The sequence below is a fragment of the Genypterus blacodes genome, unplaced genomic scaffold, assembly GCF_046128005.1.
Source record: "Genypterus blacodes isolate CSIRO-AG114 ecotype Tasmania unplaced genomic scaffold, CSIRO-AGI_Gbla_v1 ptg000105l_1, whole genome shotgun sequence".
NCBI classification, from domain to species: domain Eukaryota; kingdom Metazoa; phylum Chordata; class Actinopteri; order Ophidiiformes; family Ophidiidae; genus Genypterus; species Genypterus blacodes.
Genome location: NW_027466909.1, coordinates 462,181 through 478,716, shown reverse-complemented (window position 1 = coordinate 478,716; position 16,536 = coordinate 462,181). Strand labels below are relative to the sequence as shown.

General features: G+C 46.6%; 1 protein-coding gene across 2 annotated transcripts in view; it reads left to right on the top strand.

The window, feature by feature from the left end:
• The window catches only part of zmiz1a (zinc finger, MIZ-type containing 1a), a 97,840-nt gene that overhangs the window by 29,416 nt on the left and 51,888 nt on the right, over positions 1-16,536 (top strand). Inside the window, exon 3 of one of the 2 annotated variants that reach the window (XM_076160317.1) lies at positions 10,874-10,949. The gene's annotated coding sequence lies outside the window, so the exon portion shown is untranslated. Of the gene's footprint in view, positions 1-10,873; positions 10,950-13,463; positions 13,565-16,536 lie in introns of those variants that run through there. The other variant, XM_076160318.1, reaches the window with a different exon arrangement.

Genomic DNA, 16,536 nt, shown 5'->3' with positions numbered 1-16,536 from the left:
CTCTTCTACTCTCAGCTGTAACAAACAGATCTGATTGTCGCAGAGACATTTCTATGGAAGGTCGAGAAGTAAAAGGTGGAAAGTGTTATGAAGGAGCTATTTCCTAGAAGGCGTGGAGAGGAAATATAGCATTGACTGTATAGAAATAAGCTGAAGTAGTGTTCGAGGGGCTATGGATCGTGATATCAAAGGTTTTCCTGCATTGGTTGGGTGATGTGGTTGGTCCGGCTTGGCTGTGTCGTACCAATAGAGCATTTTCACCTTACACTGTTATTGCTACCATAGATCTCCGTGTTTAGTCTATAGTTGCTAGGCATTTATCGCCTCTTACCTTATTTTATTCATTGCGACAGTAGTAATGCTGTGGTAAATGAGTTGTGTTCAATCATGCCAGATACCTCTGCTGCGGTAGGTTGCCAACACTGTGAAAAAAGCAGACTGGCAGGTCATATTATCGATCCACAATGCGGATACTTCACAGAGTGCACGGCTGCAGAGAGAGAGAGAGAGAGAGAGAGAGAGAGAGAATGGATCCACTCAAGTCAGTTTTGTTTGTGTAGCCCACGTACAACGTCTGAAACGGCTCAACAGGCCCACACAACAACAGTTCATGACCGAGGAAAAACTCCCTAAAAACCTGTAACACGTAAGGGGGGGAAATGGATGAAATCCCAGGAGAGGAAACTCCGACAGAGATTCCCTCTCCTGGAACCGCCAGGTGTGCAGTCGGAGCTGTAGGTGGTGAGGCAGATGAATTCCAAACAGACAGATAGAAATGCAACAATACAGGAAGACATAAATAAATTTAACACCTGAGTCTCCATCCAGCAAGAGGATCTGGAGTCCACAAAAGTCTTCATCTTCATCTTAAACGGGGCACAAGCTGTAATTACCACATTTTCCACATTTAATACTCATATTTGATACATTTAATGGTTTTAAGTGGGGAATATGGGACAAGCTTCTAAAACTGACAAACAGCAGTCCACCAATTAATGTAATTTGTCACAACAATGACTTTTACTACGTAGCGTTGTGCGATAGTTCATGAAATGTTTCTGTTTTGTTGCACACCGTCCACTTTCCTCGCCCAACACTATAGCTGTAACTGTTAGCGCGATTCATTAAACAGCTCTCTGTAATTAAAGCATTCTGGTCAATTACTAGCACTCAATTACTACGGCTGAGCTGGATCACGGACGGTCCAGAACATTCCTAGCGAGCTACCAAGCATCATTGTCAGGTTTCAATGAAAAGACAAGACGTCGACAGCAACATACCAACGCCATATTTCACAATTAATGGAAATGCGGACTTTAATTTGAACTCTAAATAGACTGCCACTTTGTAGCCAGCTTTACTTTAGCTCTACGTAGCAGCGTATTTGCTAGGTTAGAAGAGATTTTGGAGCTATTTGTCTCAGCTTAAGTTTGTAACTAGTAATTCAGTCATTCAACATTGATATATACCGTATGAAATGATATATGCTATTTATTTGGTAACCAGCCATAATGTCAGCGGGTGATGATTGTTTTTCTTCCTTTACTAAGATGGCGGCAACATTACTCAACAGAAGTTTAGCTAGTGCTAGCCAGCCGGTGTTGTGTTGGAGCAACATGTCACATGGAGGAGGTCTATTGTGGGGTCATGAGGTCAAGCACAGCAGTCAGTAAAGAGAACGTCTGGCTTCTGTGTCGTAGAGTTTGCATTGTTTCACATTAATGTCTGTGCTTTTGTGTGAACAGACACGGGTGTAAAGAGGCGAACGTGCCAAGGTTTTCAGGCTCGATGCTGTGAAGGAAAATACAGAACGTTACCGCACCTGTAGTCTGTGTGTTATGTGTGAGTTTGTCTGTCCGTCTGTATAGCCGTCTATCTGTGAGCCTGTGTTAGTGTATGTGAGTGTGTGTGTGTTTTTTGTCACAGCTTGAGTTTCTCGGTATGAAATGCAACACCTGCAGATGTGTCTTGTAAACTGCAGCCTCCAGCTTCTCTCCCATTCAGAGGGGACCACTGAAACAAAGCAATTAAAGTTGCTCTCTGCATGGGGTGTAGATCTGGTGTGTGTGTGTGTGTTTGGGTGGGTGTGCCTTCCTGTATGTGTGTGTGTGTGAGAGAGATTTTCCATGGTATTAAACCAATAAGTGCTTGTATCCTCCTATTGAACAGAGACGGTCCTGCCCCCTGTTCGTCACATTGCAGCTCCGTGCCAATCACAACACTTTTTGTCATATACCTGTCAGTTGAAATATGGAGGTCAGAGATCACTGACAACCTGTTGACACGGAGCAGATTTACGTTTTTGTAATGCACACACACGCCCATGCAAATACACACACACAGCCGCGGCCTGGGCTTTGGCGCAGCACATTGCAGCAGTGGTTTCTTGTTGCTGTTGATCTTTGGTTCCCCCTCCAGCTCCAGATACCAGAGCTTGACTTATTCTCCACTCCGCACCCTGACCCCCCTAATTCAGACCGGCTGCGGCTGAGAAAGAGAGAGAGTGTGTGAGGGAGAGAGAGAGAAAAAGAGAGGGAGAATGGCGAAGGAAAGCAAGAACAAAAGAGTGAAAGGACCAAAGAGCTAGACCTGCCGTGGCCAACTCTGGTCAAGTGGAAGAAGGCGGCGTGCTCAACAGTTGGCCCCATGAAAGCCGAACCCCTTCCTCCCCTCCTCTTCCCTCCTGGATGTCCCGCTCCCTGGCGACGAGCCAAGCTGAGCGAGAAAAGGGGAAAAGATGGAGGAAAATCAAAGCAGAGAGTCGGGGAAGAGGGGCGGTAAGCTGGGCGACAGCTGCATGCGTGTCGCCGTGGGTGAGGGTCCGTCCGTCTGTCAGAGCAGATATTTCTGTCTGTTTAGTGCTGCCTTACTGGCTGCCAGAGACACTCCTCATGTCATCGCCGGGTGCCTGCTGTCACTGGCTAAAAAGGAGAGGGAGAGGGACGTGTATGTGTGTGTGTGTGTCTGTGCGTGAGAGTGACAGAGGAGGAAACTCTAGCAGCTGTCCTCAAAGATCCTCCATTCTGTCAGTTTGCTGAACGATATCTGATTTTCTAGGACAAAGTTCCAAGTTCATTTCTATACATTCATCTCTTGGCCTGTATTGGAAGCCGAGGCTGCTTAATCTTTAAATGAAAATAGTCAGTCAGTGAATCAGTGTGTGCCCTAGGTTGACACTGGTCCTCCCACGATTCTCACTTTCAGCCTAGTCAGCCGGAGTCGAGTCATTTACAATGTTAACTTAATTTGGCGTTCGAAAATTGGACCAATTTAGCTGAGATTTAAGTGGGAAAACAGTGTCACCAGAGGCACAAACTGTGGCTATCATTTAGCAGGAGGCTAAATTAGCGGTGTAGTTAACATCCACGCATAATTATTTTTAAATTAACTTAAGTAATAATGTCATGTAATTAAAAAAGTTGCCATTTCTCAGAGAAAAATTAATTGAACGCCGTTGTCAATAATGAAACTTGTAATTAAAACTGTAGCTTTTGCTGCTTGAAATTTGTGATTTAGATCCAAAAAAAGAATCTGTTTATTGCCTTAATCTGCGTATAAGAGGGACGATTTTCGGCTGATTGGATTATAAGTGAGGACGGGAACATTAATGTGTAGTATTTCATTATCAGGCTGCATCTTTCTTCTGGATGTTGGACACACAGCCTCATTACGGCTCTGCAGGCTCTCCACTGTCATTTGGAACAAACCCAAAGTGCTGCCAAATTACAGCAGTTGCATTCTTTTTATCCACCAACTCGTTCACACTTGCTGTCTTATCACTCTGCTCCGATCCAAGGCAGAAACGTCACGTGACCGCCATGAAAGTGACACCATTGCTATTTTCAAATAGCTCGGAATATCATGTTACCGTACTGTTGCCCAGCCGCTTCTCGGAGGTGAGAGAATAAGAGCTGGCGGTAGCTGAAAAGAGAAATGAAAAATAAAGACGCACATACGATGCAGCTGAGGGTCAGATTTGTGTAGGAGGCAGAAACTTATGCGATGTATTAACATATATAGCATAATGTTTTGAATTAGCAGGGTCGTCTCAATGCGAGTGTGGGCGGCGCAGTTGAAAACGTAATGGATGCATACGTTGCACCGAGCTGGAGGAGTTCACTAAACAAACTGTGTACGTTTACTCTAAGATGTTTCAGCTGATATAATTAAACCACTGACAGCTTTTTAAAAGGTTTTACTTTACACTTTCTTTATATATGCTGTAAAATGGTTACTATAGTGACACGTGGATGATTTCATGAACTTGTTTACTTCCCTCCCAAAGTTCTTTGTTCGCATTCCAGTGAACTTCAAGAACTGTGACGATTTAGGAAATTCGAGCCATTTTCCCCTTGTTTCCCAATTTGGAATTCCCGATGTTCTTCCCGGGCTTGCCACTGCTCGCCCGACACACCAGTGAGAATCACGAGATGCCTTTACGTGTACAGCAGTGGTTTGATAATAGTCTGACTTAAGACCTTAATCAGGCTAAGTCCAGTCTGGCTAAAAGCGGAATTCCAGGGCCAATGTCAGCTGAATACTGGGCTCTAAATGGAAGTGTAAGCACACTAACTGGAGATTTAAGGCACTTGCTGATACCAAACATTCGATAAAGATTAAACGTAATATAATTTGTAATGAGCTAGCGAGGGGGTTAGCAGTTAGACTTATCTTAAACCTCAAAGGACGCAAGAGAAAGATGTCTCACATACACAGTGGAGGAAATTAACCTTTATCATGATGAAATGGGTATCATGCAAAGCAAAGGCTAGATGCTGTTACATGTTTGCATGAAGATGGTGGGATATGCTAGAGTGGCCTTCACGTCAACAGGATTATAAATGGACTACTTGTAAACACAGCTCGCGTAAACATCTTGGTCCAGTCTTGAGTCTTACACGGGCCGTTGACCTTTGCCAGGCTACCTTGCGCATGTAAACGTAGCTACTGATGCGGCGACAAGGACTAGAACCCTCAGCTGTGCTTCCCACTCAAGGACACGGCCGAGTGTGTCTACAGGAACGACCCACTCGCGCCTGAAACCCCTCGGAGAGTGTTGCTACTCCTCTCAATCCCGGGTTCCTTTTTCTTACTCCTGCGCTATGTTTTGCCTTAAGTGCTGGCCGTTGACTGATTGCAATCATCTGCTGGTGGAATACTGTCGTCTGATTACAAACACGTGTTTTTTACCAACCAGGATGGCCGTGGGGTGAGGTAATGGAATATTTAAAAAAAATACAAGGTACCGGAGTTTTAAACAGCATTTCTTGATTTAAAGTTCCTCGGATTTCCACCACTTTTCTTTGATCGTCCTGCGCCATCTATTCGTCTTAGCTATTGTTCCTTCCGTGGCTCAGGATCTAGAATTTGGACGTGGGCCTGTTTTGTGGGATCTCTTTCCAGACGACAATATTCATTTGATTTAATGAACGTAGGAAATGGAGTCACTTAATTCCCAGTCTGGAAAACCCCTGATTTAAGCGGCGGTGTGAGCTCCCACAGTGACATTGCCTGTAATTTTGTGGAGGCCGTGACAACATGAGTCCAGCTTCAGGCTCTTGTATGGTCAGTGTTAGCTTCCTCTGACTGCTCCGGTGTCCCGTCAGCCCTGTAACCAAACACCGGTGTTTATGTTCTTTAGGTTAACACGTTTATCTCCATACGTAACCTGAGCCCACAGCCTACATGGGTACTTGGCATGCATGCATGCGTGCGGTTGCGTGCGTTCGCGCGTCTTTTGCAGCTGCAGGACCCGTCTCCTTTCTCCTGGTCCCTCTCCAAAATGAGCTGCAGGGACTTGCCAGTATTTTCATTCCCTCTTGGAGGCATTTCCGCACACTAACAAAGCCTGGCCTGCACGATGAAACAAAGAGGAAGCACCTTTTGTGAAGGGAGCACCCGATTTCTCTCTCTCTCTCCCTCTGTGTGTGTGTGTGTATGTGTGTGCACTGTTGACCCTGGTGAATACTTTGTTACATGGAAATGTACTTTTTGGTTCACAATTCAGGTCGCCCCGAGCTCTTGTTTGCTGACGAGCCCACTACACTACCAGAACAAGTCGACTCTGTGTTGGAAGACAAAGTGGCCTCCTGTTTGCCTCTAATTAAGCGATATAATACCTAGCTTGTTGGGTAGTTTTTAACGCTCTTTTACTGGGCTTGTTAACCGCTGGCCTTTCACCGTCCTGCTTCCTCTGTTGCGGTTGCCAAAGGAAATGTGCACTCTAACCCAGGTCACAATTCTCTTGGGTGTCTGGATCTGGCAACAGATTGAATAGAACCAATATTAGTAGAAAATTGTCTCCTTTTTTACAGTTCAGGGCATCTGGAAACATAAATTAGTCCTTGACCTCCACATCTGCAGTAAATAAAGCATAGTGATTTATGTTAAGACATTTATGAGCAGGTTGGATACATTCTGGTTCCAGTTTCTCTGCGTTAACTCTTGCTGCTTGATAGCTTTCCTTAAGTTGGTTGTTTTCAGAAATACCTTGCTGGGTTTTGGCGAGAGCTGAGGTCAAAGCTCACACGAAACTTCACTTTCTGCTGCCTCACTGCGGGTCATGACACAGCTACCGAAACTTTAGAAATGTTTTTAATACAGGAGGGGAGATGAGAGATGAGCGTCTATGAGGTCTGGCAAACTGCAGCATCTGTAAACCCTGCGAGTGCCGAAGCTGTGATCCTTCCTGTAGGTTGTCCGCAGACTCGCCGTTCCCCTGCAGGATTGACAGCCAGGCCCCTGTGACACACGCTGGTGGCCATAAACAGGGATTTGGCCCTCTGGAGAAAATAACCTTGATAATTACCGGGTGCATGTGGACCTGCCCACACCCGGAGGGGGAGGGGAAGACTTGGGAGTGAAGCAGAAGAGTGAGAAGCAGAGGGAAAGAGGTTGAGAACCACATCCGCTGGTGCATTCCTTTAATGCTGTGTCATACTGGTGCTGAGTTTCCCCTCGGTTTGCACGGAGATCTCCGCGAGGCAGAGGGTGTAAAGGTCACTGACGCAACGCCCGGGGCTTTAAAGTTTAACAACGCAACAAGCTGCACACCCAGACTCCCTACGGTCGCAGTAGAACAACAAAACTGCTCAAAGAGTTGACACAAGAGAAACTATGAGACAACGTGGATAACTATGGAAAGCCATCTGAGAAGAAACAAGCCGCCCGGTGATCTCACTCTGGAGTTGCTCACAGATTTCCACGCCTCTCCCTCGCCGTTCCTGCGTCCTGCCTTGGTCACGTGGCCGCTGTGGTCTTGTTGAACTGGCATCCTCACAGCAGCAGGAGCTGAATGTCTGCGGTTGGCTCGCTGCCCCGTCTGCTCGCCTGCCATTCAGCCGGTTAAAGAGGCCTTGTTGAACCGCTGCGCTGTGCCCGGCTACTACAGGGCCATTCATGCCTGTAACGGCACAAACAGCCAGGTTCTGTCATCAGCACGGCCTCTTCCTACCAATTTACTCCTGGAAATGACAGCAGCATTTTTGCGCGGTAAGCACAGTATTGCCGTAGCAACCTCGTACCCGCTTTTTGGACGTTTTTGTGTTACATTTCAGAGAATGACACGCTACTCTCAAACTAAGCATGTTTCCACACAATGTTCATGTATCTCCGTGACGATGGTGTTTCCATTCAACTGTTCTTGTGTGAATTTCCAGCCATCAAACTTTCAAGAAAGTTCTCAAACTCGCAAAGCTGTAATGTAAACACAGATCAGTCATTCTGGTCGGAAATGTGTCAAGGACATAAACTTAGTTAGTGAAAGAGGCTTTGTGTTCTTTTGGGGTTGTTTTGTTTTTTTCACATTCATTTCATCTTTTGAATCATAAAGAAATAAAAACAACAGGTCATCTCCACTGAGAACAGATTATAGATCCAACCGTACAAGGCTACGGTCACAATTTGCCAGATATAAAAAGGTAATGTGACATCCCAGCTGTTTTCATTTTGGCATCAGTGGATTGACTCCCACACAGACACACACACAAAACATTGCTGCAATATTAGACGGAAAAAAAACAGCGGAATGTGAATTTAGCAGGAACAAAAGGCCCAAATGTGGAGCGAGTCTGAGACAAACAATTAAACTCCAGTATGTGTAATAGGTTTTGTACTTGATGAAATTATTGTCAGCTTCTGTGTTTCTTGACATTATTTCCGTCTGTACGCGGCTTATAGAAACATAGTCTAACTCCGCTTGCAATATTTTCATATCCACTTGAAGTTTATAGCTGCTGTCGCCTGTATGGAGCGTCTGCAGACTGATCTGTTCCCCGAGGAATCACACACAAGAGAGAGATCTTTTGTGCTATGCTTAACTTTCCAACGGAGGACTTGCAAATACAGTTTGTCCCTCTGAGCTGCTGGCTCCTGCCTTTGGCTAATCGCCGCTCATCCCGTCACTGCTGACCTGAGCCTCACTGAACCCTTGTCCCTCCGCTTCTCAGTCCCAGTGTGACACACAGAGCGAGGACACGCGTGAGAGACATGACTTCATTCCGCTCTCCAAGTCGTCCCTCTGTTGCTCTCTCTCTCCCTCTCGTCTCCTCTCGTCTCCTCCCTCTCTCGCTCGCTCGCTCTCGCTCTGTCTGCAGTCCTAACGTCGTCCTGCTATGATTAGCGACGCTGGTGTGTCCCGCCCCCCCCCCCCCCCCGCCAGTGTAATGTCTACAGCCTCCTGTGTCCTTGGAAAGCAGCCTAATAAGCTCAGACACACACTGCTGTCTCTGAGCTCCGTAGGCCTATTCTCCAGTGTCACCCAGCACGCATCCAGATAAACAAAGACGGCAAGGCATGCACACGCGCACACACTAGCCCTTTGCTAATGGAGCAGCACACCAGCCTGCTGTGGACAGCAGCGATGCTACCTCGCTAACGTTGACCTTCCGCGTGCCAATCACAACAAATCTGCTCGCCGATTTAAATATGGGGAGAAAAACAGTGTAAATTGAAAGCAGAAATCCTCCTGGTGTGAGACGAGATGAGCTTCGGAATAAATTATTCAGATGGCAGCCTCTTTCCCGCATGATTCTCCCCTTCTGCTACGTTTAATGGCATCTGTGATGACGCCCAGTGGAGATTAATCCAGATGTAAGACATTTGTGCGCGGGTGTGCACGTGCTCTTGTATCCCTATCAGTCTCTGTTTGTGTGTGTGTGTGTGTGTCTGTGTGTGTATGTGGCCCGCTCAGCCCTCTTCTCGTGCGTCCCGTTGTGCCGTGTGATGGGGAAACAAAGCCTCAACAGGGGAATTTATTCCTTCTCCGTAGAGGGCTGTAAATAAACAAGGAGTGAATCAGTGCCTCCATTTGTTTTTTCTCTGATAATTCTGCCTGCGTGGTGAGGCGGTGTGACAGTGTGTGTGTGAGCAGCCAGAGCTCACAGCACTTAGATTTCCTCTTGGTGAGAGTGACAAAACACGGAACAGTGGCTCATGTTTCGTCGCCGCCCTGGTTTCCATTGCTCACAGTGCTTCTACAACATTTTGATGGAAGTCAAGTGTCAACAGAGGTTCAAACATTGTGAATCTACTCTGATTAAAGTTAAGACCTCCAACAGCATGCTGTATGGATCCCAGGAAAACCCAAATCTTAGTTGGACCACATGCATGAGGCGAGCTGCATATGAGCCTGGTTGTAGCATTCTGGAGTAATGACGTAATCCTACAGCTGCCCTGTCGAGGCTGGCAGGGAAGTCCAAACTCCGTTGCTCCAAAATCCAGCTTGTTTTGCCCTGAAGAGTTTGTACCCGACTTGTGGGAATGATATAATTGACATGTTCTGTTTGTCCGGACCCATTTGTTTACCTGACATATTGCGTATTCCCGTTGAGGTAATGCATGAGTAGGTATCAAACTCTGACTCTGTAAACTTTGTTCAAACGTGCACGCAAACGTCACCCTACCTGCCTCGTGTAAGTGAACTCAGCCTTTAACACGTTTGTAGTGCTGCATTCAATGTCTCTCCATTTTTATCGTGACTTGCGTGTTTCGGTCTGTTTTTTGTTTGTGATAATGCTTTGTGTTATGTTGTTTACTTTCCACACATCAACCATTTGTATTTATTTTTTGACTTAATTGGGGTTCTGTGGTCTTACAATAACAGTAACGAGCGGCGTGCCGGTCCTGGAAAATATGAGGGGAGTTACGTGCATTAGCGACGTTTCAATGACTCACAGTGGCAGTGAATAATGGCGAGAGAGGCATGAGCTCAGTGCTTTAGCACTAAAGGTAACATCCCCGCGTGTAAACCTGCTGGATCCAAGCAGCCATTCAGCTAATGCCGCTGTCAGTGATGCCAACATATGACTGCACCTAAACGCTGCTAATGAGCGGCAGTTTAACATGTTTCTTTGTGTTCAAGTACCCTTTTTTTCTCTGTGTGCCATATCCAAGTGTGAAATTACAATATCAGATCATATTTAGCTAATTAAACCCATATGACTAATTTAATTTGACTCAAATATGGGGGGAAAATGAATAAATCATGGAGGCGTATTTAGCTTGCTAGCGCTGGTGTTAACAGTAATTAAATGTGAGGCAATCTGTAGCTTGTGAAGATAGCTGGAGTCATTTCTTTTCGCCAACTGTACGACTAAACGTGTGTGGGAAAATGAAAGCCAGACGGTTTTTTGGGGGGAATATTACTGAAGTGATTCTGTGGGTTGAAACGCAGAAACGTGAGAGTAAAACCTGCAGTCCTGCACGTTGATAGTCGGTGAGCGGTCGGCCCGTTAGGAGATCGTGATCGGAGTCTGGGAAGTTAACGATGTCACCCTATAGTCTTGTTGTCCCAATGCAAACCCCCACCCCCACAGATTGTGTTTTGTCAAGATTTCTGATGTGTGTGTTGCGTTTGTTTCCCTATTCTTTCCAGATCCGCTCTGTGATTGATGCGGATTAAGGAACGGATTCCACCCTAATAGGAAACACAGGAACATCCTCATCCACTGGTAAGGATCCTGATTTATCGTCTTGTGTCTTTCGTCCCAACAATCAAGCATCAGCTGCTGGCTGATACAGATACGCCTCAGCGTGGCTTTGCTTCATAAAAGCCATTTGTTTGGTTTAATTTGGAGTTGTGTCATAGCAGCCTGTAAACACAAAGGCCTTTGTCCAAGGACGGAATGAATTGCCGATTATGTCCAGTAACCGAAGCAGAAGACTCGGCGTGCTCTCCGCGATGAATTTGAAACAGATTATATTGCTTTTACTCAGCTGAACTTGTGGGAGTTTGAGTTGTGTTTAGGGCGAAAAATTGAACTCAAATCATTTGTGACGAAAAGGGCGAAAGGGTTTTGTCTTGTACTGCGTCGCCCATTGTCCTAATGCTCTTAAAGAAAAATATTGGCCCGGAAAAACTTCCTAACATGTTGATTTAATCTCCGTCAGACGTGTTCGGGCGCTGTTTTGAATCGGCGCTCCTCGGGCTGCGTTCTGATTTATGTGATTGTGATTTCGCGGCCTCTTTGCGTGACACCAGATACGTCCGTTGCTACGCCGCATTTCTCTTACACAATCGTCTTGGTTGATCCAGAAAAGGGTCCGTTCAAAGGACGTTTGAGAGACCTGCGTCCTTGCTTTGATACCTTCTCCTTCATGCATAATGCTTTGCTCCAAGCTCTCCCCAGGGTGTGAAACCAGAAGAGCAGTGTTAGCAGTGTTGAGCCAATGGTGAGGTACCATGTATGGCTATTGATTGGCCTCTATCAATACCAATATCAGTCTCAATGAGGAGGACAACTGCTAATCTCCCCCATCCCCGTACTCGAGCCATTTGCTTTCATCTGCCCAGAGGAGGAGGAAGAGGAAGAGGAGGCTTGGTTTGATGCAGAAACGTGCATGAATACTACGCGTTCAATTACCCCGTGAACAGCATGAATATAATTTAATCAGTTATTGGCACGAAAGGCATGAATATTAAGTGTTCAGTTATCATGTGGCAGAGAAGAAACGCCTCATCAATCCTCATCACCGTATCAAACAACCATTGACATGATGGATAATGTAACCAGGGTGAGTGAGGGTGAGATGAAGAAACAGAAGGCCAGAGGTCGTCACCATCGTGTCCCCGAACGCATTGGAGTGAAAGGCGGCGACGTCCCTCCGCCTTTGTGTGCGACGCTGCGCAAAATGTCGACCGTGTAGTTTGTACACAGCATCAAAGCGCTGGAAGGTGAATAATTTTTGGTGGCATCTGCACATTCTGCAATATGCTAATGAGCAAAGCTGCAAAAGCCAGATTGCCAGGAGAGAGAGAGAGAGAGAAGGGGAGATGGAGAGAGAGAGAGAGAGAGAGAGAAGGGAGGGAGCAGAGTGGAAAGAGAGAAACAGACGGAGGCTGGTGTAAATTATGGATGCAACCTGCGATTTTCCAAGAGGAGAAGAAACGAGAAAGGCTGAGAGAAACTTCAAGTCATGCATATCAGATTACGCATTTACCACATTTTCTTATCACGGTCCGTGAGCAAACTCGTTATACAATCTGGCCTCTGTGTTTGTGCATATGTGCGTGCGTGTGTGTGTGTGTGTGTGTGTGTGTGTGTATAAACCCACATTCTTCCACGTCACGTTGAGTTGTTGCCTAAGCTGATATGATGAGTGGTTTCATAGCTGAGTTGACTTGCGTTGCACTCTTGTGTGTCACTTTGTATTGTGTCTGAATCAGGGACGGCCCTATGGCTATGGTGGCCTGAAGGAGAATTTGAAATTGGGACCCCTCCCAAAGCAGCCCAAAACGTAAACATGATGTAAATATGCCAAGGCTGGTCGGACTGGAACCCTCTGTTTAAGTACTGGAAAACCTGTTCATAATGTTGGTACTTGAGTCATAAATGACAGTTTCTCTTTACGCGGACATAAACAGAGGCCCCTGGTGTGGAACGGTTTGTTGTAGCCTCTGGGCTGTGAACGTAGCACTTCTAGTAGCCAAATATTTGAATAGTCATTGGGAAAAATAAACAAATACTCAAATCCTTAAAAGGGGCCAGGCTAGTTTGTCGTAGAAAACTTAAACCTGCCTGTGGACCCTCGCTCGGGGCCCCCTGCTGCCCACAGCTGCTTACACTGCTGCAGTCACATGACTCATGATCGCTCACGCAGCGTTCGGTGAAGGTGAAGCTTCTCCCGTTGCTTTGCATTACACAAATCAAAGTGTGGAAAATTAAACCACATTATTTACCATCGCACATGCTGAGCTGCGTGTTTGTCATTAAAAACTACACCCAGCAGGTCCTCCGCCTCCTATTGCACTCCTGTACTGCTGCAGAACGTTAAAGCGGGTGAGCGAGCGTGTCGCGCTACCACATCCCACCCTGTGTCCCAGTCCCCTAGCAGCCTGTCTGAATAATGGATCCATTCTTGACTCGTGCGTGTGTGTGTCTGTGTGTGTGTGTGTGTGTGTGTGGCTGGGGCCTGTGCAGTGGTGTGGTTTCCCTTCCAGAGGTGGAGGTGGAGGAGAGAGAAGGGGGGGGTAGGAGGTCTGGAAATAGCTCTGCCAGGGCCTGGAGCACCTTAGGAGGGCCTCTGCGCCATCCTCTCCTTCCTTTAACACTCTTCCACCACAAAGGTACAAGTCTGCACACACACACACAGACACACACACACAGACACACACACACACACACACACAAACACACACGCCCGCCCGCCGCCGCATGTTTAATTTAACGCTTTGGAAGGAGATCTGTTCTAACCTGCCTCTGCTCAGTTGTTCTACCTGAGTTCCGACTACTCAGAGATGACAGGATGCTTGGAAAACGCCTGCGTCTTCAAAGAACTGGACAAAATGTTGCACTTAAAGGCGCGAGCTGGAGCCATAAAGCTGTTCTGAATCTTGCCTGCGTGTAAATGTGTGTTAATGTGCAAAGTAGGTCATTTATTTGGAACGGCGACAGCCACAGCGCGCCTCTGTGGAGAGATGTCAAGAGCGTGCGGTGGTTTCATAAGCAGACGCCCGGCTGGATGTGATGATCCTAACTGAGGATTTGCATTTGCTGATATTTTGTTTATATCTAAAAATGCAAGCTCTGTTATGGCAGGTTGAAGGTGAAAAAAAGAGTCACAGACGACATCAGTAACCATGACCACAGATAGCAGCTGAAAAATCTGACGTAATCAGATTAACACACAAACAGAAAAGAGGATTAATTCTGATCCGTCTCTTTTTTTTTCTCCAGCAGACGGACATTAAATCTGAAATCTATGAAACTCCTTTTAACGTTTCTCTCTTTTGAAATGACTTTTGCGTCATATTGGATTCCAGTCTAATGTCAGCGCCGGTCCGTTCTGTCGCTGCCTTAAGATGCTCCTTTCTACTCTGATTAACGTGATTAATCCCAAAAACAAACAGGTAAACAGATTAAAATCAACCTGAATTGAGTAACAGACCTAACAGACACAATAATCTGGGGTTGTGGAGGTAGCATGCTAAGGTATGTAGTCCAGCGTCTTCTGGGTTTGCCCAATGTTAATTAACTATACTGTACTGTACTATACTATAAACCTTTGAGTATTATTGTGATTTCGTACATCTCAGCCAACAGCCACCTACTACCTACTACCTACAGCCCTATGCTCACCTATGAAAAGAACAAAAGGGGGAATGCACCTAAACAAGCTGAAGAACAAGAGCAGGGTGGCACCTTGACGCGGCTTTCAAAGATCTCTAACAATAGAAGCGTTTCTTAGAATTCACCTGCGCAGCCGTTGTTGGTTTTACGGGGGATCGGCGTCTGTACAGTTTGAACGCTGTAGATTCATTGGTTAATGTTTCACAGGCTCACAAAGGGCGAGAGCATCTGAGGCCTGACGCAGTGTTTGTCCAGAAAGCATGGCTGAAAACGACACGCTAAGCCTCTTGAACACCAATCCAAGACAAGACACGAGTCGCTAGACGAGGCGCTCGCTGCTGGAAGCGTCGGTCCGGCATCCGTTTCCTTCGCCGGCCCCCTTTATCCTTCACCGTGATCAGATTGAAAGGGGCCACTTATGAGCGTGACAACTGCTGATTTGTATTAATACCCTCACCGTTGCTCTTTGATACCGATTGATTCGTTTTGATTCTCGGGCGCACCTCTGCTCAACACGGGGAAACACAATAGGATTGCGTTCGACAAACACAACACCCCCTCCTCTCCCTCTTCCTCTCCCCCTCTCTCTCTCTCTCTCTCTCCCCCTCTCGCTCGCTCACTGGGATACAGCCATATATTATGACCAACAAGACTGTAATCAGTGCAAACCTAATCAAATCATTGTTCCAACAAGCCGCCCTGGCTGCTCGGGCCTCCGCTAACACGGCTCAGATCAAGAAAGCGGCGCACAGCGTAACCAGGCGCTGCAGGAAATGTCAGGATTAGTAGGATACTTTGGAAAATGTTACTGTCAACATAATAGCTTGGTAGAAGGGCTCCTCTCGCTATGTTTGTATCTGGTGTCAGCAGGTGTGATGTGTGTGTGTGTGTGTGTGTGTGTAGTAATGAGAGCTGCTTTACACAAATGTGGAAGCGAGCGAGGGGCAGAGTGCTGATTCTGTAGACCCGGGCTGCTGTGTGATTGTCAGCCATTAAAGTGTGTGGGTGTGTGTTTTAGATCCGCGCAAGCAAACGCACATCTCCAATCCTCCTCATTATCGGCTGCAGGAAAGCTGTCTGGGCAATGGGACAATTCCTGTGTGTGTGTGTGTGTGTGTGTGTGTGTGTGTGTGTGTGTGTGTGTGTGTGTGTGTGTGTGTGTGTGTGTGTGTGTGTGTGTGTGTGTGCGTGTGTGTGTGTGTGTGTGTGTGTGCGCGCACGCGCGCGCGCACGCCTCATTCCAAGATTTGGTTAACCGAGTTGGCTCGACCTATCACATTGCCGCAGAGTGTGCAGTTGCTTCGGCCTCTGTTTCATTTAGTGGCACCCACGCTTTTGTCCTCTCGCCATGAAACCCACAGCCACTCGTCCGCTGTAACACACACTCACACACACACAAAAGTGAGAAAGAGGAAAAATGAGAAAGTACCAATTAAGCTTCTTAGACAGTACTGCCAACACTACATCAGGGGGGAGAGAGAGAGAGAGAGAGAGAGAGAGAGAGGGAGAGAGAGAGAGAGAGAGAGTTACTGTTTTGCAGCCTTAATATTATCAGTCTGTACCTTTATGTGCTACAATCTTTACTACTTGGTATTATTATTTTTGTTATTGTTCCTGCTGTTTTTCTCTGAATGCAGCGTCTCTTTACTCAGCACAGAGGAACAGAGGCAGGTGAGGAAACATCTTCATTCAGAGTTTATAAACTGTTGGATGAAACCTGCTCCTCTTCCTGCTCCTCTTCCTCCTCCTCCTCCTGCTCTGCTCATGCTGCTAAACAAAAGGCTAGTTTGGCCAAATCGGGACTGACATCATCGGCAACAGCTGCGGGCTGCACGCGCTGTGTGTGTGTGTGTGTGAGTGTGTGTGTGTGTGTGTTTACGTCTGCGTGTTTTGTGTCTGTCAAGATGCACTGACCTGATTGCTCAGCTGAGCAGTGAGGGAAGACCCAGCTTTGTGTAACACAGAGAAC